This window comes from Schistocerca nitens, chromosome 1 (assembly GCF_023898315.1).
Source record: "Schistocerca nitens isolate TAMUIC-IGC-003100 chromosome 1, iqSchNite1.1, whole genome shotgun sequence".
Classification (NCBI taxonomy): domain Eukaryota; kingdom Metazoa; phylum Arthropoda; class Insecta; order Orthoptera; family Acrididae; genus Schistocerca; species Schistocerca nitens.
In genome coordinates, this window is record NC_064614.1 from 1,223,160,421 (window position 1) to 1,223,184,404 (window position 23,984).

The following is a 23,984-nucleotide window of genomic DNA, read 5'->3' on the forward strand; positions in this document are numbered from 1 at the left end:
TTTTTTTACAAAAGTATTAGTATCTTTTTTTAAAAATAAAAACGGCCCTTACTTAAAAAACAACCCTCGTACAATGACGTGGTAAGGTATGGAATAGCGATATGCAAGTATGCAGATGGTGGTAGTATCACGTACACAAGGTACAGAAGGGCAATGCAGTGGTGGAGCTGTTATTTGTACTTAGCTGATTCATGTGGGAAGGCTACCGACGAGATTATGGGCACTCGACGGGAATTAAAAGACTTAGAACGAGGAATGGCAGTTGGAGTTAGACGTATGGGACATTCCATTTGTGAAAGCGTTAGGGAATTCAGTATCCCGAGATCCACAGCGTCAAGAGTATGCCCATAATACCAAATTTCAGGCTTTACCTTCCACCACGGACAATGGGCGGCCTTGTCTTTAACACGGAGAGCAGTGGTATTTGCATAGCTTTTTCAGTGCTAACAAACAAGCAACAATGCGTGGAATAATCGCAGAATTCACTGTGGGACGTACGACGAACGTGTCCGTTAGGACACTACGACGGAATTTGGCGTTAATCGGTTATGGTTGCAGACGCCCAAAGCGGGTGCCTTTGCTAACAGCACGACATCGCCTGCAGCGACTCTCCTGGATTCGTGTCCATATAGTTTGGACCCTAAACGACTGGAAAACCGTGGCCTGGTCAGATGATTCTCGATTTTAGCTGGTAAGAGGTGATGGTAGGGTTCGAATGTGACGGAGAGCCTACGAAGCCATAGACCCAAGCTGTCGACAAGGCACTGGGCGAGCTGGCGTTCGCTCCATAATGATGTGAGCTTTGTTTACATGGAAGGGACTAGGAGCTCTGGTCCAGCTGATCTGATCTTTGACTGTAAACGATTATGTTCGGCACCTGGAGACCATTTGCAGCCATTTGAGGAACTTAATGTTCCCAAACGACGATAGAGTTTTTATGGACGACACTGCACTATGTCACTGCGCCACAACTGTTCGCGATTGATTTGAAAAACATTTTGGACAATTTGAGCGAATGATTTGGTTACCCAATTCGCCCGTCACGAATCTCATCCAACATTTATGGGACGCAATCGAGATGCCAGTTCGTGAAAAAAATCTTGCACCGGCAATACTTCCTATATTATGGATGGCTATCGAGACAGCATGACTAAATATTTCAGGAAGGCACTTCCAACTACTTGCCACCTCGAGCTGCTGCATTATGTCGGGCAAAAGAAGGATCGACACAGTACTGGGAGGTATCATCTGACTTTGTCACATCAGTGGATATTGCTGTTGTGCTCTTCTCCAAAGGCTGGTTTGATGCAGTGATCAAAAGTATCCGGACACCCTTTCGACTTAGGTGCATCATGCTGCCACCTACTGCCAGCGACCTCAGTAGTTATTAGGCATCGTGTAAGAGCAGAATTGGGCGCGCCGCGGAATTCACGGACTTCGAACGTGGTCAGGTGATTGGGTGTCACAAGTGTCATACGTCTGTACGGAAGATTTGCACACTCCTAAACATCCCTAGGTCCACTGTTTCCGATGTGATAGCGATGTGGAAACGTGAAGGGACACGTACAGCACAAAAGCGTACAGGGCGACCTCGTCTGTTGACTGACAGAGACCGCCGACAGTTAAAGAGGATCGTAATCACACAGGAATTCCAAACTGCATCAGGATCCACTGGAAGTACTATGACAGTTAGGTGTGAGGTGAGGAAACTTTGATTTCATGGTCGAGGGCTGCTCGTAAGCCACACAACCATACTGAATTCCAGCATTACCCATGGAGGGCGCCACGAACTTGTAAGTGATTTTCAGCAAGTGTCCGGATACTTTTGATCACATAGTGCATCTACACTACCCTTACTTCCTATGAGCACTTGAACCTGCTCTCTGTACTCAAAACTTGGTCTCTCTGTAGAATCGTCATGTCCCACACATCCCTCCAGTATCAAACGAACGATTCCTTGACGCCTCTTGATGAGTCCTATCAGCCGATAGGACTGACTTTCATTCAGTTTCTACCACAAATTTTTTATATTTTCTCTGCTCGATTCAGTATCTCTTCCTTAGTTATCCGATCTATCCGTCTAATTTTCAACGTTCTTTTGTAACGTCACATTTCAAAAGTTTCTATTCCGTTCTTGTCTGTACTGGTTATCGCACACGTTTCACTTCCACACAAGACTACTCTCCAAACAAATACCTAGGGAAAATTCTTCCTAGATTGAGATTCGATGTTAATCAATTTCTCTTCCTCAGAACTCCTTTTCGTGCTATTGCCAGTCTGCCTTCTGTAGCCGCGCGGGATTAGCCGAGCGGTCTCAGACGCTGCAGTCATGGACTGTGCGGCTGGTCCCGGAGGAGGTTCGAGTCCTCCCTCGGACATGGGTGTGTGTGTTTGTCCTTAGGATAATTTAGGTTAAGTAGTGTGTAAGCTTAGGGACTGATGACCTTAGCAGTTAAGTCCAATAAGATTTCACACGCATTTTGCCTTCTTTATCGTCTCTACTTCGGTCGCCGTCAGTTACTTTTCTGCCAAAGTAACAAAACTCATTTGCCACTAGCAGTGTCTCATTTTGCAGTCTAATTTCCTTTACATCGTCTGATTTAATTCGATTAAATTCCAGATTTCTCCTTTCTTTTCTTTAGGTGTGTTTAGTGTCCAGATTGAATGATATGACTGATATGCAATAACAACCCTGCCTCTGCCCCTTCTCAACTGCTGTTTCCCTTATGTGTCCTTCGACTCCATTATATTAGCGTGTCCGAATATATGTACATCAGTGAGCAAGTAACGGCTTCAAGCTACAAATTAACACTTCAAAACCTAAAAAACAAACTTTACTTTATCTTCCGCAGACTTCTATGTCTTTTTGCCGTTAGTTAGAAAATTCCTCCGTTAAAGTGGATGACCTCAAAGTTTTCTTCTATTTTGCAACAATTTTATTTCATGATGATTTTATATTTCAGGAAATAAAAGATGTTTCATGTAATAAATATAATACTACTTTAAGTTCAGTGAACCACATCCTTTACTTCCACTCACTGCATATACAAAACATCCCCATGCATGTCAGTTTCTTTGTTATATCGTAAATATACAAAACGCGACGCACGTCTCGCGTCTGTCCTTACAATGCAAGTGCTTCTGGCAAATAAGCGTATCCAATTTCTACTCGCTACGACGCCAATTACAGTATTCTGTATACAACAGAACAATAAATTACTCGTAATAATATTCTTTTAACATAAAGGTAATTTCTGTAATAATACTGGACATCGCAATTATTTCTACACGGATTCTTTGTTAACCTTATTACATTTCGCATTTCAGTTAATCTCGTATTCTCTGCCATTCTAGCACCTGCCAATGAGTTGTTAGTTTTTGAAAGAATGGCTTGTCTAATCGCAATACAGTAATGCAAGAGCACACGTATGGCAGTGTTACGAGGTATGTCTGACTATAGCGCAGTGGACTGATACCATTCTTCCTAGTCCTAAAACCATGTGATATTTTATTTTTGGAGGGTGTTACTTACGAGGCAGGATGTACCCAGACAATTCACGTAGAATTAAAGCGATAGAAAACAGTATTCAGCTCGTGATTTCAACAATTCCGACACCCGAAGTTCGACGAGTGTTCAGCAGCATGTTCAGAAGGTGACAGACAAATCCTACCGCAGACGGGGGTCAGTTCCAACACCTCCTGTAAGGGCGTATTGTGTCTTAGTTTTTGATCAACTCACAGGAGACGTGCAAGACCTCACGCGACAGCTGCCGGGAGAACTACACCGGGGCAAAAAAAAAAAAAAAAAAAAAAAACCATGGCGCACCTCCCAGTGTCGTGTCGGACACCTTTTTCCCGGCGTAGTGCGACAGCTCGATGTGCCATGGACTCAACAAATCGTTGGAAGTCCGCTGCAAAAAAATTTTGCCGTTCTGCCCCTATGGCCGTCCATAATTGCGGAATTGTTGCCGGTGCCGGATTTTGTGCACGAACAGGGCTCCAGATTACGCGCCATAAATGTCCGATGGGACTCGTGACGTGCGATCTGGGCGGCCAAATCATTTGCTCGAACTGTCCAGAACGTTCTTCAAATCAATCGCGAACAGTTGTGGCCGATGACATGGGGCACTGTCATCCATAAAAATTCCGCCGTCGTTTCGGAACATGAAATACGGGACACTACCGCCATCTATATATGTGCGTATCGCTATCCCATGATTGTTGGGTGTCTTGTGTGAAACCATATCATACCAAAATACTGTGGAAACAATTCAAACTTTGATTTAAAAACTAATGTGTCATTTTACAAAATACGCATATTAACAGAAGTAGGTCATTAAAAATAATAATAAAAATTATAAGGTATGTAAGGTGTCAGGCAAATCCAACACCTTCTATGAAAACCCTGACATGATAAGCAAATCCAGTAGTATGTCACATAGCTCCGAATAAATCGTGACATTAAATTAACCAAAGTAATACGAGTAACGAGTGAGCAAATGGAATTCCACAGACTAACACAAGAATGCCTAAATGCATGTCATACCTTCCCACCGTGAGACAGACGCAGTCCCGAGGGGAGAAACGAGAACAGAAGCCGAGAGCAGAACCGTGTTAAGCAGGAAGGCCCTACGATAAGGGACGGACACCCACGTCGCCAGCTAACCGCTAGGACCACACCCCAGCCGCAAGTTTTAGTGTGAAACTTTTTTGCGTCTCTGTTATGTCAGGACCGCCTCCCAGCCCATGTCAAAAGCTAGAGCCCTCCAGAAGAACAGTATAGATCTTACGATGACGCTAAAAGGGCCACCCCAGTCGCAAGTTTTAGCATGAGACTTTTTCGCGTCTCTGTTACGTTGCAAACTTTAAAAACATTGCCCCACCACGAAAAGTATAACGTTTCTCATTGGATAGACAGAATTTTTGTAGGCGGAGCTTAAGGTTAACATTGAGACCCTGATTGGTCAGATGAAAACACAGCCAGATAGTTTTTTTAAACCAGCTTCGGTAAATTGTAGTAAGGAGAAGTTAGGAGTTGCTTCCGAGACGGCGAGGTGAGCGGAGCTGTGCTGTCCGCCGCCCCCTGACGAACACCGGCAAGGTAATGAACGCACGCGATGCCGCATAACGGCGCATAAAACTTCACTCAGAACTTCAGAAGTCTCATCTGTTACGCCCCCTTTTTGCGTAATACTAGTGTCGATCGTCAATTAAAGCTCATGGTGTTCACATTTGCCACTTGAAGTAAAAATCTGAAACGCGATGATTTTTCTGTTATATAGTTATTGAGAAGCCACATCAGCCACTGTAATTTACGACAAGTTAGATAAGTAATTAAAGATAATTTTGATAGTTTTCTCTTTTGTGAAACTTAATTTAAACCTAGATTATAGATGTGATATGGCATAGGTAATCCTTGGATCCATTGTAGAACTTGGAAACCCATTCAGGGAATATTCGTTCACATTTTTGTTGAACGCAGTTGGTTTTTACCATTCTGTATTAAAACATTTCCTTTTATCAATAGTGCAATTTATGAACAATGTTTTGTGAGTAGAATAATATTTCCAATGGTAAACTTAACTGCTTTTTCGACGTTATTTTACCAGCTAACTAAAAATAGGAAAGCCTTGAACCCCTTCCACTAAATTTAGTTAGTATTATGATTCTTTTACAGGGAGTGCAGTGGAGCTGACGCTGAAATCATTAAGTATTTGATTATATCATCGCTAGTCTCACTGAACTCTTCTGAACTCTACATGTCATGTGTGGTCTGGCGTCTCCTTACCAGCAACAGGTCCCAGGTTCAAACTAGTCAATTCCCTAAAATACGCGCTCAGAGCGTCGTTGCGCGAAAGTGGTAGGGAGAAACGACTTAGAACAAACAGACACCACGCAGAATGTTAGAGGTATCTGAAACTTGAGGTTGCTTGGTACAAACTGATACATCTACCGATTGTGTACGCTAGGTCAATAAATTTCTGTATCACAAAGTTTTAACGTTCTCTTTAACTCACCCTGTATTTTAGTCTGAGAAAAATGACAGAAGATTAGCTTTTTGTTAGCAAAGCTCGTAAGTATCTGTGACACTGTTTGCACCTACTTTCTCAGCATCTTAATAATATATAAGATACAAAGATTAGATTGATCATTAATTCAGGGCGAAATTTTTAAGATTATTATCCTTTTACTTACCTCTTAGTGGATGCCTATGAGTACTCATTCTCGCTGTTAGCAAGAGCAAAAGAGTATGCAGATGTCTATAAAGCAGCAGTGGCTACAAGACGAAGCAAGACTGTAGAAGGAAGCATGAGGAGCAGAAATATAGCTGCCACCTGTGGGAAAATAAAAGAAACCTTTGGAGACTCTAGAAGCACCTATATGAAGAAGAGCTGAGATGGCAAGCCAGTACGAAGAAGGGAAGTCTGAAAGGTAGAAGGAACATATAGCGGGTCTTTACAAGGGAAAAAAATCCTTGAACACAGTGATACAGAAGGAAAAAGAGGAAATAAATGAGAATGAGATGAGAGATTAATATTGCGAGAAGAATTTCACAGACCACTGAAAGACATAAAAGAAATAATGCCGACATTCTCTCTGCATTATGGACTGAACTATTCCACCTGGTGTGCAAAATACACGCGACAGGTGAAATACCCTCTACCGAATCTCCTGTTTAAGATCTCATGCTGCCATTTATTGGCAAGAACTATTTGCAGAAGAAAAGAAAAACTGGTAGAGACCCACGTCGAGTAGGATCAGTTTGGATTACAAAGGAATGTAGGAACATGGGAGGCATTACTCACCCTACAACTTGTCTTTACTGTTACTTGAGAATTTCTGAGCATCGTGACAGGCCCTCAGCTATTAAATACAGAGTCAGTGCTTAAAGTCAGACGGCAATTATGGACATTTCCAAACATATAGATGGGGAGATGAAAACCTCAAGGGGAGGGAATGGAATTCTTATGCTCACAGAACAATTTGTGGGATTCACAGGCGTGTGATGGGATGTTCAAATAATGGAAGACACACTTCCCCATTCGCAACAATGCATCTCCAGTATATTCAGCGAGTTCTCTAACGTTTCACATCTACCGCCTGTTAGCTTTGTTTTAAGTGTAAACCACCGAGAAATCAGAAGAAAATATCCGAAATCTCACAGAATTTCCAACGTGCTTAGGACTCTTGAGAAGACACTGTCTTATACGCCTCCTTTTGCTAGTGTCGACCTTCAAAAACTTCCCGTGGCTTCGCAGGACGTAGAAGTGTAAGGAAGAGTCTTGTACCTTTGAACACTTTTCAGAATTTTGTCCTTAGCTAGCCCTGTGATAAAAGTTTAAATACCTTTTCTTATTCTGTTTTTAAATAATGGCATTGTCTTTTTATGTGCAGCAGAATTTTTTTGAAATTGCAAAACTATTTCAGGTAATTAGGGTTTTCGCAAATGTGAAAACATGTTCCAATGTTGGTCATATTATGTTCAGTATGGACATATACCTAGGGACAAATATTCTATTGAAATTTAGAAGTGTTGCATTTAAACCTCTGTTACATTATTCTTCTACTACACACCAATGACCAGTAAGTTAAATCAAATCAAGCAGAAAAAAGTAGTTGCAAGCTAAATACATTTTGAAACCAAAGCTACTGGAAACTAACACTAACGCTCGTTTTTAGGACTGGTAAAACTGTTTATAGATTAACGAAACTCAGTTAATTCGCAAATATCACATGCTCCATGGTAAAAGTCTTTCGTCTATTTCAAGGTTAGATGATGCACGACCAACGAAGAATCGGTCAACGGTTTACACTTTATGTAACTAATTTTAAAATTATATAGGATTTCACTTGACATAAAAATCCGTGAATGAAGAAGAATTAAAAAATATATTCGAAATAGGTTTGATATATTACACATCAATTACATTTCTAGAACTCTGAATATTCACATATGCTTTACAAAACACAATCTCACGTCTGAGAACAACAAAAACTGTAGAAAATGGCGGAAACTTTTTTCGTCGGTCTTTAGTGCATATTCCTTAAGTAATTCTTAAAATCAATCTCTAGACTTAAGTACCGACCGGAACACATCAAGTGTTCCTATCAGGTGAAACCCTAATAACAGCCGTCTACTTCACAGTGGTTTGCAGAGGATATACGTAGATGTAGATCATAGCTGGTGACCGTATCCGTAGAGTTTAGGTGAAGAGTTCCACTTAGTGTTATCAGTAAAAGAGGGGTTGCATTTGAAGGAAGTTTCATAGTGAGTTATTTGCCAGGCGTTACTTGGGGACTAGCCCCTATAGCGTAGAAGAAACTAGAAACGAACAACCAAACTGTGATTCTGTGTACACACGGAGCATGAAAATGAGCCCTGATTAACTGGTACGAGTCGAAAGCCCGAGGGGAAGATCCATTTACCGAACGAGTGACAGATGAACGTCACAGCGGAGACACGAGAGTCACATAAGCTTCTGGATAAACAAAAAAATTACGACAGGCTGTCATACGGAACGTCAATACAAACAAGGTGTTACGTCAGAGATCACGCGTGCATGCGCTAAAAAACTGACATGTGTCGATCGTAATAAGCTGGTCAAATAGGCAGGACTCCCGGAATTAAATATAGGAAGCCAACAAATACCCTGAGGCGACTAAACTAAATAAATCCTCTGCTGCTTTGTACCTGTCCACAGCCAAGCATTTGATCGTTAACACAGCTGGCAACATGCAAATCCGACAGCACCCTTAGGAAGGAAAGTGAATGAAACTTGGAAATTTTCCTCGACAACATCAATGTTCCGAAATACGCACATATCAGCGGTCTTAGTATTCACAACATGTACTATCCAACCTACGTAACAAGTTAATACTGTACGTGTCCGTTTCTTCTCCTTTTTCTAACTTTACGAAACTGACGTTTATAGAGACGTACATCATTAACGTGAGATTCTAACCTTCCGTGGACTTTCAGTATTCTGTACCATTAGTAATATCTTAGCATCCTCCTCCAGAGCAACTTTCCGATGAAAGTGTAATGAATATTTTAGTAGCAATTACAGCGCCGCTGCTGCAACCATTACAATTTCATATGCACAAGAACGTAGACTGCCGTCGACCTCATAGAGTTTCAGTCTACTTAATAAATATCAACTTAGTGTCTGGAAGAATTTTAGCGATGGAAGGTCTGCTGAGTATTTCATCAAAATTATGTTTAGAACATAACATTTTCGCACCAGTGTTATCGCTACGAAGAACATTCAGTCAAGCTCAGACTTTTCCTAATTATCTTTAATACCCAATTGTGCGGCATCCGTCACCCATTTGTCCGTCATGTGTGAAGTGCTGTAGTGACTTGCACACTCTGCAGGAAACAGTCATCGAGTTTTTCTTCCGCCAAAAAGCTAGGTTCGGTTTTCACGGAGGAGAGAGTGGGAGAAGTCATTCTTTACCTGCCATGTAACGTTGTACTTGTGACAAAAACACTCGCAGCTGCTTCCATTACTTTGCTGACAACAACATGATAATGGTGTTATCGAATTGTCAAAGGCTGGACCAAAGATAACACTGAACTATATCGAAACCTTCAATAATATCAACCTCTTCGCATATGTCAATTATTTCTTGTCGCTGGTGGAGAATTATTATCACAACAATGTTATCAAATGCATGAGCGCGTGCTGTCTGTTCTTTTGGACATGTCCGAAAGAACAGTCTCCACGCATTCATATTCGTGATTCGCCTCGATAAGTAACGAATTCACCTTCTTCGATGCGGATGCACAAGTACGTCCGACCTCCTGTGGGAATCTCAGAGCAGCGAACGTCGAAAAAAATGACTCTGAGCACTATGGGACTCAACTGCTGAGGTCATAAGTCCCCTAGAACTTAGAACTACTTAAACCTAACTAACCTAAGGACATCACACACATCCATTCCCGAGGCAGGATTCGAACCTGCGACCGTAGCAGTCGCGCGGTTCCGGACTGCAGCGCCTAGAACCGCTCGGCCACCAGCGGTCGGCAGCGAACGTCGAGGGAATGGACAGGCATTAAGGATAAGTGGCAGTCGGTGGGAATGTGGATAGGCGTGCGTGCCGAGATAGTCCGCGCATTTGCGATAACGCTGTGTTCAGGTAGCGCAATAGGTTAACGCACCTACCTAATAAGTAGGAGATCCCGGGTTCCAACCCCGGTCCGGCACATCCTCACTCGTTGTCGCTGATTCCGCATAATGTCCCGATGCAACTGACTTCACTCGTCCCTTTCCTTTTCTTTCTTCCCCCCTTCACTTTACATATGACCATCAAACGTCGTTCTTATCAAGATACAGGCAGCTCCGACGACGAAGGCACTTGAGCTGAAGAACAGTGGCATCGAGGAATGGCTGATGTGTCGAATAAACAGAACAGAGATCCGCCGACAGCCGAGCAAACCGGTGATTGCGGAGCGCTGCCTCTACAATGGTCAGAGCGTGACACAGAACAACGCTACAATTTTGCTCTGCACTTCCAACCATTCGGACAGTGTTACAAGGGAATGTTTTGAAATTAAACTATCGAATGGATTTATAAACCGGAACGAACGGCTATACAATGCCTGAGAAGAAAAGCGAAGCGCCTTGAAGACATGGTCAGATGAAATTGTATTTCGAACACGTACACATCATCGGTGGGTACATAAATGATTAGAGTTGCAATTGTCTGTGACATCTAGAACGGCCAGCACAGTACATAACTGTTGTTCGTGTTGATTGCTGTTATTAGGCCTGGTAGGCTATAGGCAGCGTGCGAATGCAGAATTTGTGACTGCGAGCGCTTCTAGCAGCGCGAGAGGAAAACTTTATGAACGAGAGATCGAGAGGTCAGCTGTCTTGGTTGTGGCGTCCGATACTACAACCCTTTTTTATGTGGGATTCCACATGGGTACGCGCCGAAGCTATAAGCGGTTTCAACTACTTCTTCATAAAACTGAGGGTTATATGCAAACGGTGGAATCACTATTCTCGCCCCCTCCCCTCCCTTTTTTAGGCTGGTTAAGCCTTCATCACACACAGCAATATCACCTGGTTCCATATAATTCTTAATACGTCATTTATATGTCAGCTGCCCTACCGACGTAACATTTCGAAATGAAACATATAAACCCCGAGCAAACAATGACTTTTACTGTGAAAGTGTTTCTGTAGTGAGAGAACATTAAGACGAGTTGTTGCACAGTTACGGCACTTTCAAAATTAGTTTCAGTGGTGTTTGTTATACATGTTAAGTTTTCAAAATGATTTTTTGGACGAATTTGGCACAGTGCTGTGTATCGTAGATTTCTGAGACCAAAATATCCACTTCTTAGTTTTCTCACGCAAGTGCTTAATAATAAATTTGAAACCAGCTGTCTTTGTTGTACTTTGACAGTTAAAACACAGCAGGAGCTGCAAAACTAATTCCTAATTCAATTTTCATTAAGGAGAAAAGGAGCATATTCTATTTGCGTAACGTCAAATTTGGGTTAAATCAACAATGAAAGTAGAATATCAAACACTGTTAATCTTACAGCAGCTGCGACAGTGAGGTTTTCTTCATTTTTTTTTCATAGGCATGTAAGCTTAAAATGTGTTACCACATACTGAACGCCATAACTAGTCTTCACACGACACTCTGTCATACAGTGGTTATCTACCCGATGCAATGCCAAATTTGTTTGTAGCCTCGCCTAACAGTTACCTTTTAAACTGCAAAAGAGCGTGTTCATTCTATTAGAAGTGTTTAAATTTCTGTGCTCCATCTGGATACTTGGTCGTGCTGTTTGAGATTCACAAAAAAGTACATCGTTGTAGTTCCCTGGAGATTCTTCTTCCCTGCTGCGTCCGCTTTTTCTTCTTATGTGTCTCGCAGTAGTATCATCTGTTGCAACCTCCAGCCAAGATAATTTTGGTATCATGTGCAGTCGTGGGGCTCTCTTCTGGGCACACCATTGATGAAATGACGACTACAAACGCGTTGGAGTCCATTGCTCACTACCAGCTTTATTCGTTCTCAATACCATGACCCAAGCCTTTTGGGTTGCTTTTCATTTGGAAAGGAGGAGAACTTCGTTTACGGGGGAGAGTTGATACATGTGATGTTACAGCCAATGACAGGACAGCTACAGTTACCCTTCCTAAAGCCCGAAGCTCAAAATTCAGTCACGCTTTTTACCAGTTGCTCCGTCACGACTGTTGCATTGCTACCCGTTAGAATGCAACACCTGCATTTCGCACGGTCCTGTATAAGAGGCGTGGCCAGCGTCAGATGGTGAGTCATGATTGTGATGCATATGGGTATGCTGTGTAGTCGTTTGAGACAGCGTTATCAGCACCTGCCAGAATTTGAAAGGCTTCCATTTGGCCAGCTGTTTGAATCGTGGATTGTCCATATTTGGGGAGGTATTCGGACGTGACAGTGGTCCAGTGTTGGACTGCATCGGAACGTGAGGGCTGGCGTACTCTTCGTTGGGGTTCTGGTCGACCAAGTCTGACCACCACAGGAAAAGACGGCGTATTTTGCGCCAAGCGTGTCGTAACCCCATCAACCCGCGTCTGCCAAGAAGTGACAACCCAAACGGCTGCGTTTGTAGGGATGCCGGGAGACACCGACCGCCGATAAATGGTGTCACAGTGTGTTCAGCCATGAACTGCGGTTCTGCACCTCGCCGGATGACGATCGTCGGCGAGTACTGGACGCGACCTTCGGAAGTGTGGCGTAACAATGCATATCGCACGTCGCCTATTCGAAATCAGACGAGCAGTGACAGATGTTCTTGCGAGAATCATTCAGCGGCTCAAGCCGACCCGTGTCTCTATTTTATAAGCGACAAAATATTACGTTCACTGTTCTAAATTATACAAATGTTTGCCATACACGAAACGGGATAAAACTTGCTACAGTATTTGGTTATGTTAATAGCTAACGGCAATATTAATTTCAGCTTCTTATCTAAAGTACGTTCTGCACCCTACACACGAAATTATAAAATAATTATAAAATAATTTAGAACTTTTATTTACAGATAACTTGGTAGCAAGTTCTTATGTACTAGGTAAAAGTCAGTGAAGACGTTTGAAGATATAACTATCATTTCAATAACACAGTGAAACGCGTTTTTAAAAACACTGTATCTTGCGAGCAAATTTATCTTTTATTAACATTATGATTTATATTGAATAATGCCAAACTCATTTGTTTTATACACTGATGAGCCAAAACATTCTGACCATGTGCTTAATAGTTTGTCTGTCTGTCTTTGAAACGAAATACATCATGATTCTGTGCATCAGGGACCCTACAGTTTGTTGGGAGGATTGTAGAGATATGTGTCATTAGGTGTCTACGCACAGGTAATGGAATTCGCGTAAATAAGGGGCAGCTGATTCGTTGGGGTTCCGATCGACGACATCTGACCACCACAAGGGAAGATCGATGTATTGTGCGCCAAGGATCACACCCGCGTCTGATGCAGCCCGATAACAATCCAAATGGGATCAACAGGTTTTACATCAGCCGAATTTGGTTTTATTTATTTTTTATTTACACTTCAAGTTCCTTAGGACGAAATTGATGAGCAAATCTCCAAGGTCATGGAACGTGTCAGTACATGAAATTACAACATAAAAGTAATAACAGATAAAAATAAATGTTTATGAACCCCATAAAAGTCAGTCCATAAGTTTAAGTAAACGCCATCAACAGTACAAGAAGAATCAGCTTAATTTTTCAAGGAACATTTTTTTTTAATGTGTGTGAAATCTTATGGGACTTAACTGCTAAGGTCATCAGTCCCTAAGCTTACACACTACTTAACCTAAATTAGCCTAAGGACAAACACACACACACCCATGCCCTAGGGAGGACTCGAACCTCCGCCGGGACCAGCCGCAAAGGAACTCCTCGACAGAATAGAAGGTGTGGCCCATGAGAAAACTCATCAGTTTCGATTTGACAGCGTGTGGATTACTACTAAGATTTTCGAATTCGAGTGGTAGCTTATTGAAAACGGATGCAGCAGTATGCTATACTGCACACCTATTTGCACAAGAGTTAAGGAAGTCCGATCCAAATGCAGGTTTGGTTTCTGCCGGGTATTAGCCGAGTGAAAGCTGTTTATTCTTGGGAATATGCTAATATTGTTAACAAGAAATGACAGTAAGGAGTATATATATTAAGAGGCCAATGTCAAAACACCTAGACTCGTGAACAGTGGTCAACAAGAAGTTCATGAACTTAGACCACTTATTGCCCGAACCGCCCGTTTCTGAGCCAAAAATATCCTTTTACAATGGGAAGAGTTAACCCAAAATACACTCCTGGAAATTGAAATAAGAACACCGTGAATTCATTGTCCCAGGAAGGGGAAACTTTATTGACACATTCCTGGGGTCAGATACATCACATGATCACACTGACAGAACCACAGGCACATAGACACAGGCAACAGAGCATGCAAAATGTCGGCACTAGTACAGTGTATATCCACCTTTCGCAGCAATGCAGGCTGCTATTCTCCCATGGAGACGATCGTAGAGATGCTGGATGTAGTCCTGTGGAACGGCTTGCCATCCCATTTCCACCTGGCGCCTCAGTTGGACCAGCGTTCGTGCTGGACGTGCAGACCGCGTGAGACGACGCTTCATCCAGTCTCAAACATGCTCAATGGGGGACAGATCCGGAGATCTTGCTGGCCAGGGTAGTTGACTTACACCTTCTAGAGCACGTTGGGTGGCACGGGATACATGCGGACGTGCATTGTCCTGTTGGAACAGCAAGTTCCCTTGCCGGTCTAGGAATGGTAGAACGATGGGTTCGATGACGGTTTGGATGTACCGCGCACTATTCAGTGTCCCCTCGACCATCACCAGTGGTGTACGGCCAGTGTAGGAGATCGCTCCCCACACCATGATGCCGGGTGTTGGCCCTGTGTGCCTCGGTCGTATGCAGTCCTGATTGTGGCGCTCACCTGCACGGCGCCAAACACGCATACGACCATCATTGGCACCAAGGCAGAAGCGACTCTCATCGCTGAAGACGACACGTCTCCATTCGTCCCTCCATTCACGCCTATCGCGACACCACTGGAGGCGGACTGCAAGATGTTGGGGCGTGAGCGGCAGACGGCCTAACGGTGTGCGGGACCGTAGCCCAGCTTCATGGAGACGGTTGCGAATGGTCCTCGCCGATACCCCAGGAGCAACAGTGTCCCTAATTTTCTGGGAAGTGGCGGTGCGGTCCCCTACGGCACTGCGTAGGATCCTACGGTCTTGGCGTGCATCCGTGCGTCGCTGCGGTCCGGTCCCAGGTCGACGGGCACGTGCACCTTCCGCCGACCACTGGCGACAACATCGATGTACTGTGGAGACCTCACGCCCCACGTGTTGAGCAATTCGGCGGTACGTCCACCCGGCCTCCCGCATGCCCACTATACGCCCTCGCTCAAAGTCCGTCAACTACACATACGGTTCACGTCCACGCTGTCGCGGCATGCTACCAGTGTTAAAGACTGCGATGGAGCTCCGTATGCCACGGCAAACTGGCTGACACTGACGGCGGCGGTGCACAAATGCTGCGCAGCTAGCGCCATTCGACGGCCAACACCGCGGTTCCTGGTGTGTCCGCTGTGCCGTGCGTGTGATCATTGCTTGTACAGCCCTCTCGAAGTGTCCGGAGCAAGTATGGTGGGTCTGACACACCGGTGTCAATGTGTTCTTTTTTCCATTTCCAGGAGTGTATTCGCGACCGCCCACTGTTGTAGTAGGGTGGGAAGGATAACTGGATAATACTTCCGAACTTTACAAATCTTGGACGCAGGTGAGAGGAAACAAGAAGCGGCACCGCGGAAACCACGCAGGCTGGGGTATTCCGAAGGCTTTTTATTCAGAAGCGTACCATTGTATGAGTATAGGTTTTTCCTCGCAAACTTCCGGCGCTGGACGACAAGAGACTAAAATATGGTTAGTCGGCGTTCGGAAGAATCTGTAGAGAGGGAGAATAATCCGTGATTTCGGGAATATGATTCGTTTTCGGAATTACGATGGTGTTGGGAGCGGAGCCTTGCTAGGAGGCCAACGGTGAAGAGACGAGGACTTCCGTTGTGATCGCCTGCATGTGAGGGTCGCTCGATATCAGCTTTTGTTGGTACAGGACGGACTTGCTGTCTTTGCCCTCAGGAGAGTTTATAGTTAGAACAGTTAGGCACTGTACTGTTGCGAACCTATACGAATCTGGACTTCACCTCCGGGTTGGAAGTCGTCGTCGAGTACGCAGCGTTCAGTAACTGAGAGCACTTCCTATGCCTATACTTAAGTTGAGACGTTATCTGAACTCAGTCCTTGTGGCTGGGAGTTCGCGTTTCTCGTCTGTAGCACACAGAGAGCAGAAGATAGCATTAGAGTATATTAGTCAGAGGACCCCCTTCTGCCGTACTAGTGTTTGAAAGAGCTTATTTGTGGCTGGAGATCTTCCATCGTCGCAGACGAGAACGAGAACCATCATTTCGACGCACCGGACGCAGTACATACGGTGATATCGCAAATTGCTTCGGCTTATTAGGACTATAAAAGCTAAACCGCTGTGATGACGTTAGTTTATTTCCACTCAGGTTCCACACCACCGTAGGTCATCTCTGAAGGTAGTGTCTTCTAGCGTTTGGTATATAGATGATGTCAGTCATTTCGCGTTATTGATATTAGACTGCGCACTCATAATAAGGGGCAGAGTTGAACAATTGATTAGTAATTTTACTTAGGAAATGTACACTTTGTAATATAAAGGTTTTTTTCTAATCTACAATAAATGTAAAACCAGGAACAATGTTCATCATTTAGTAGGATTAATGCCTTCATCATTCATTTATGTTTACATTGCAATTTATAGATTCAAGAGATCCTAAGATCTGCTTCAGGGGGTAGTCAGACAGGGCCAAGTCTTCATTTTAGCGTTTATTATTTGTCGTTGCGCACATTCATTTTACACCCGCCTCGAGTAGCATCTTGGACTTCGTGTACGCGATACTACCGCCGTGTGTATATTTGGATATTGGTACCCCATGACTTTTGCCGTCTCAGTGTAGGTGCTTTGTGTGAAACCATATCATACCAAAGAATTTAAACACTGGTTTGGAAATTAATACCTCATTTTATAGAAACAGGTATAGTTTATTAAAAATAATAAGGTGTCCTATGTACCCAGTAGAATTAACAGTTATTGAATTAATTTATCAGGAATACTTCTTTTTCGGTCAACACAGCTTTCTGATACCGGATGCTGGCTTTTACTGTAATGCAGACATGATGTAGCGGTAATGCAGTCATCATGTAATGTGCCGCGTCATACGTGCACAAGAGGAAAGACAAAAGGAAACTGACAATGCTCCTTTTGTGTCTGAAATACTTTTTTGAACGCAGGCTGAGGTGGCAGACAGATCTGTAGCGTAACCCGAGGTCTAGGTTTGCTTCATAGGCTCCGGTTTGTGTGAGTTGTGGAAACGGTATCGAACTCTTCATTTAACTCATTTAGTCTCTATAGATCATTCACACACTGCCTGAAGTGGCCTCACCCTCTCGGGATGTCCTCGGGCCCTTCCCACAAGTACAACAAACCACGAACGGTCGCGTCGGACACGCGACGGTAGCCAGCCGCGCCTGCTCGCGGTTTTTGGTCGGCACCTGCGGTCTGGGCGCCCCAGTACCAGCAGCCAGGACAGAACGCACAGTGGCAGATCGCAGAGTGAGCCGGCCGCAGCGGTACGTGCCACACGCTGCGGCGTCCGGCATGCACCGGCCGGGCCGGCAGCTGCCTCCTGCTGCTTCCTGCCGGCCCTGGACAGCGGCCGTGCGCGGAACCGTTCCGCCGCAGCGCTCTGCACTGGCCGGCGCTGCGCTTCTTGCGGTCCCCGCCTGTAACGGCTGTGCTGCTCCCATCACCGCTACAGCCAGCTGGGGTTCCCAGTGTGCCACCGGGAAACGCAGGGTGTCAGAGCCTCGACGCCAGTGCTGCGTCCGGCGTTTCTGTGGACCAGTTACCATGAAAGCAGGTTCCGATCGCCACATTTGCCTGGCCCATTATTCAGGCTGGTGCAGGTGTGTTGTTGTTGTGGTCTTCAGTCCTGAGACTGGTTTGATGCAGCTCTCCATGCTACTCTATCCTGTGCAAGCTTCTTCATCTCCCAGTAGTAACTGCAACCTACATCCTTCTGAAGCTGCTTAGTGTATTCATCTCTTGGTCTCCCTCTACGATTTTTACCCTCCACGCTGACCTCCAGTACTGAATTGCTGATCCCTTGATGCCTCAGAGCATGTCCTCCCAACCGATCCCTTCTTCTAGTCAAGTTGTGCCACAAACTCCTCTTCTCCCCAGTTCTCTTCAATATCTCCTCATTAGTTATGTGATCTACCCATCTAATCTTCAGCATTCTTCTGTAGCACCACATTTCGAGAGCTTCTATTCTCTTCTTGTCCAAACTATTTATCGTCCATGTTTCACTTCCATACGTGGCTAAACTGCATACAAATACTTTCAAATTTCTCTTATTCAGAAACGCTTTCCTTGCCATTGCTAGTCTACATTTTATATCCTCTCTACATCGACCATCATCAGTTATTTTGCTCCCCAAATAGCAAAAACCATTTACTACTTTAAGCGTCTCATTTTCTAATCTAATTCCCTCAGCATCACCCGACTTAATTCAACTACATTCCATTAACCTCGTTTTGCTTTTGTTGATGTTCATCTTATATCCTCCTTTCAAGACACTGTCCATTCCGTTCAACTGCTCTTCCAAGTCCTTTGCTGTCTCTGACAGAATTACAATGTCATCGGCGAATCTCAAATTTTTTATTTCTTCTCCATGGATTTTAATACCTACCCCGAATTTTTCTTTTGTTTCCTTTACTGCTTGCTCAATGTACAGACTGATTAATATCTGGGAGATCTACAACCCTGTGTCTCTTCCTTCCCAACCGCTGCTTCCCTTTCATGCCCCTCGACTATTATAACTGCCATCTGGTTTCTGTACAAATTCTAAGTAGCCTTTTGCTCCCTGTATTTTACCCCTGTCACCTTCAGAATTTGTAACAGAGTATTCCAGGTGCACGTGACGTAACGGTTTTCAGTCAAAAAAGAGATGAGTTAGGGGTGGCTGTAGAAAGACGTCCGGGAATCGAAAATAGTTTCTTGAAAAGGGTGTTCCACAATGTTAGAGTATTTTAGAACCGCCAAAAGCTTTTACAGTGTACGTTTATACACAGTGTGGAGTAATCAAGTCTGACACACGTTTCGAACCTTCGATGCCAGTGGGCTGTGGCTGCGGTGGGGACAGAGTCTCTCCGTCGTTTCCAAGTCCCCGGTTAACATACAATACAATACAATTTTAATTAAATTTAATTATTAGAACAAACATTTTTATAACTACAACATATAAATGAAAAAACCCTTAGAGTTTTCCAGAAAATGTGTGCCTGTCATGATTTGGGAAATCCCTTATACATGAAGTCTGGTAAGATAGCGGAAACTACTTTGCACCTCAACGCTTCGAGCGGCAGACGCAGAGGCAGGTCCCGTTCGACAGTTAACCTGCGTAGCGGTGAGACATAGCTACTGCAGCGAGAACGAATAGTGTAGGTGCAAATTTTTTGAATATCATAGAATTTACACTTGTATTACAAAAATTAAGGTCAGAGTGGGAGTCGAACCGTCACCTCTCACGCGTTCATCTTAAGAAGCTCGAACTCTAACCGTTTATTATTATTACAATTTTTTTTTAATTTTGTTTTCAGCTAGCGGAGGCAGAGTGGGCAGGGGTCCCTTTTCTGAGAATGTGGTCCAAGGTAAACAATGTGTGTCTTTATTTTTTGTTCTTGTATTTTTTTGTAATTTTTGTTTGATTTTTATTTGAGGTGTTTTTTGTGCCTACTGATTTTTTTCCTTTTATAGATGCAATACACAATATACAGAAACTAAAGATGACATTCAAAACATCCAAACGTAAAATCGGCTCCCAACGCCTTTTAGATTTAAAGAGTTCACTATGTAAGTAGGCGCCCAAACTGCGTGAAAATATAGTCACATGTCAGTTCTAGCATAATATATTTGTCCAATGAATACCCGTTTATCATCTGCATTTCTTCTTGGTGTAGCAATTTTAATGGCCAGTAGTGTATCAATCAGAAGCTCCAAGTGGCCTTTCTACATACATAAAGACAGATCTTATTAGCTATAAAGTTATTAAGGCCCCAAGTGGCCTAGTACATGAAATACGTGAAAACCTTAATATCGAAAACGACTGAATAGAAGATATGAATCAGAGGCTCCCAGTGGCTTTTTTACATACGGAAATGAGGATATTAGTGTAAGTAGGCTGTTTAGGTTTTCTTATTGGTAACGCCACGTAGAGCTCTGTACGAAAATCACTGACTGCTGTGTGCAGTCTGTGGCTGGTTTGCATTGGTGAAATATTTGCTATTGTAGTGTTGGGCAGTTGGATGTGAACAGCGCGTAGCGTTGCGCAGTTGGAGGTGAACCGCCAGCAGTGGTGGATGTGGAGAGAGAGATGGCGGAGTTTTGAGAGCGGATGATCAGAACGTGTGTCCATCAGAGACAGTAAATTTGTAAGACTGGATATTTGAATATCATGAACTATATGATGACTTTTGAACATTATTAAGTAAATACATCGTTTGTTCTCTATCACAATCTTTCTTCTAACTATGCCTATCAGTAGTTAGTGCCTTCAGTAGTTAGAATCTTTTATTTAGTTGACAGTATTGGCGCTCGCTGTATTGCAGTTGTTCGAGTAACGAAGATTTTTTGAGGTAAGTGATTCATGAAAGGTATAGGTTATTGTTAGTCAGGGCCATTCTTTTGTAGGGATTATTGAAAGTCAGATTGCGTTGCGCTAAAAAAGTATTGTGTGTCAGTTTAGTATTGATCAGAATAAGTAAACAGAGAACTGTCTGAGTACGTTCAGTTTTGCTCAGCTGTTTGAAAATCAAATAACGTAGAGGTTTTCCAGCAGTGTCATTTATAAAAATTTTATAAGGGGAGGTTTCAACTAAAAAAAGAAAAGAAAACGGGGCCCTATAACGGCGTGTACCTGAGTTATCAGGCATTAACGTTAGTTCCTGAACACTGAGCTATCTTTTCATTTCACATCTCATTCCGGAGGGTCCGTGAATAGCGAACCCAAGTAATTGGAAAAGCGTGTTCTATATTTCATGTGTCGCCGCAAGATCACGTGTTGCTCTTGCAGTATGTACCGATAATCTGTGACTTTCTTGGCATCGGGGCGTTTGTCCTCGCGGTGAGAAAGTAGACTTCGTCCATGAACAGTAGGTCGTCAGCTTTGACCGCTGAGCGCCATGATGGTTGGCACCTACGCACACATACATGTCACTCAACAGACACGTAAACAACATTCTCCTGCGATTTCCTCGTATTTCCAGAGTGGTGATCCTTACTAAGTGGATGACCTACCAAAAGCTTAAAAATTTTGAAATAAGTCCCTGATCCCAAGGTCTTGGCCTCCCCTTGTAAGTTTTACAAAATGTTTATCAATTACTTGAAACAAAGTCTTTGACAACCATGCAAATCCTTCAGACTTGTTTGCCTCAAATAAAACCTTTCTCATTCTTCTTGGTGGCATTTGGCGGGAAGTACAAAGTGTAATGGAGCTATGTTCGTGATGCTGTAGAAAACAAACATGTTTAGCTCTAATATGTAGCTCAACGGAGACAACGGATATCGTATTTTGATGTTTGAGGAGTTGAAAATACAAAAGCTTAAGATTTTAGACAATTTTATTCGATTTGTCAGTTTGCGATCCATCAGACAGTCATAATCCTATGCTTAAAATCTGCGGCCATAGTCATACTGCTGATAAGAATTTAGTTATACCAGTTACCAGAGAATCACCTAAATGAAAATTTATATATGAATAAAGTGAACATGTCTTTCAGTGAGACATGCTTCAGAATAATGAAGGAAGTCCGTCCTGTGGGTTTGCCACCGAACACACGTTACTGAAGTGGTGTGTTGCAACAGACAAACAGTTTAGCAGAAGCAACCATCTTCGTGCCACCCACATTTGCATAAAAATGTATAAGAAATATTACACTACAAAATAGTTACTGTGAACCATTTCCTGTAACATATACTCACTGGTTAATACTACATCAATACTACATCGCTGGTGTCAAACAAATTTTTTTTTAGTTACACGAAACAGTTAAAATTTAAATAAAATAATATTTGATGCCAAGAAACTCAGGGACTTTGTTTCAGTTAGTAAAGGATAAAGCAGTCAGTCGCAAACTGAACAGTCGAGTTGGGTCACAGTGTGTGTATACAAAAACTAAACTAAACTCCGTCCGAAAAGGTCAGGGAAGGCCCAACGGTACAGACCGACCGCCGTGTCATCCTCAGCCCACAGGCGTCACTGGATGCGGATAAGGAGGGGCATGTGGTCAGCACTCCGCTCTCCCGGCCGTATGTCAGTTTACGAGACCGGAGCCGCTACTCCTCAGTCAAGTAGTTCCTCAGTTTGCCTCACAAGGGCTGAGTGCACCCCGCTTGCCAACAGCGCTCGACAGACCGGATGGTCACCCATCCAAGTGGTAGCCCAGCCCGACAGCCCTTAACTTCGGTGATCTGACGGGAACCGGTGTTACCACTGCGGCAAGGCCGTTGGCTAGTGTTTATATGTAAGCGGCTTTAATGTTCTAGCTTCCATTTACTGTATTGAATATGATCACACAGTGACCGAAATCCTGACTTACAATAAATATTATTCGCAACTGATTGCTGTACCTTTTATCACATCCTTTAACCTGATATAGTATTAATTGGCGGGAATGATGACCAGTGGGGGCCTAATGGCCATTTGAATTTCTGAGTTGGCACAGAGCTGCAATCGTACGGAAACTGCACAAAGGTGTCACTTCGAATCTCCTAAGCTATGCATAATCATTTGAAGGGGACTGCGTATTGCGTTGTCTGGCAGCCATGGATTATTTTGTTTCGAGACCTTCTGATCTAAGGTTAGTTCTCCCTCATTGAAATTATTACAAATGTACATAAAAGGTGGGTTTTTATAACATAATTGTGTTGAAAGCGTTGAAAGAACGACTGATCAGTGACAGATTCCCCTGTTGAGGAATGTTTCCCCGGAGGCCGCCACTAACTAAAAACAACTTTTGTCGAATGGCATCTATGCGAACACTATAGCGAGCCAGACGACTTTATGAACGATGTTGTGCTCAATATACACACCTTGAACTAAAACTTTATAATTCTGTTTTTATTGTTATTTCTTTTATGTGAACAGACATCGAATATAGCTATAATAGACAGTGACTCGTGGTAAATAATAAATACATAAATAATTTTAGTAAATACCATAACTATCCAATAATAATAATAAATAATAATTGTGAAATGATAATAATAACTTATTTTTTCCCGACAGCCGTTGTGTACACATGTAACTGCAAAGGAAGGAATCAGTCATGGGATTCACATGACAAGTAGAGAGAAATACAAGCAGGAAAAAAATAAATTTACCACCAGTCTAGTTCCTAGACACTCGTTGGCGAGGAAAGTTTTGAAGAAAAATGTATGTTCTACTGACAACAAGAAGGCATTTGGAGCATTTCAGCTTGTTTTTACCTCAAAACAGGAAAAATGGAAGTCTACGACCATCTCCCTTCGGTGAAGGCACGAATTTTCTCCATAACAGTTAAGGATCTGCGATGCCCAGCATTTGAACTTCCCGAGGTGAATAATCTTCCCAACAATTTTAACAAGGAGACCTGAATGGTTGGAGAGGTGGATGGCTAGTTTCCGAAAGACGTTTCCGATACCGAAGCTGACGTGAATTACCCAGGACGTGCGCGAAGTGTGCGGCTATTCGTGCGTCGAAAATGACTATTCGTGCTGGAACTGTTCTCAAAATTTTTCGA

The 23,984-nt window shown here is 43.3% G+C and overlaps 1 pseudogene; it reads right to left on the minus strand.

The window, feature by feature from the left end:
- Window positions 1-22,597: 22,597 nt before the first annotated feature.
- Window positions 22,598-22,715, minus strand: LOC126206197 (5S ribosomal RNA; annotated as a pseudogene).
- Between the last annotated feature and the right edge of the window lie 1,269 nt (window positions 22,716-23,984).